This window comes from Egretta garzetta, unplaced genomic scaffold (genome assembly GCF_000687185.1).
Source record: "Egretta garzetta isolate BGI_Z169 unplaced genomic scaffold, ASM68718v1 scaffold369, whole genome shotgun sequence".
NCBI lineage: Eukaryota > Metazoa > Chordata > Aves > Pelecaniformes > Ardeidae > Egretta > Egretta garzetta.
The window spans coordinates 1,352,234-1,352,560 of NW_009260837.1; the positions used below are offsets into that span (position 1 = coordinate 1,352,234).

The 327-nt window shown below is 41.6% G+C and overlaps 1 protein-coding gene across 2 annotated transcripts in view; it reads left to right on the top strand.

Annotated features, from left to right (window-relative positions):
- Positions 1-327, top strand: part of SVIL (supervillin) — a 64,002-nt gene that overhangs the window by 31,622 nt on the left and 32,053 nt on the right. The gene's annotated exons all lie outside the window — the stretch shown is intronic.

The following is a 327-nucleotide window of genomic DNA, read 5'->3' on the forward strand; positions in this document are numbered from 1 at the left end:
TAAGTTCAGGTGTTTTCTTTAGTATGGGTGAGCTTATAAAAATTTCAGATCCCTAAAACTGCGTGCATATACTTTTTTTTTATGAGCAGTGATTTTGGATCCTAGAAACACTGAGGAAATGCAGGTGCCATTCATGAGCCATTTGGCTTTTGGTTGTCTTGCATGACCTCTGGTGTTTGTGGATAGCCAAAACCACCTGGACAGGATTTTATCTGTCTGGTCAGTGTTAGTGAATAGAGTGGGAGATGGGTAGAAAGTTGTAGAGGACGCGAAGTCCTCATTGTTAGCACATTCTGTCTATGTCTACACTTGAGTAAGTTGCCCAGC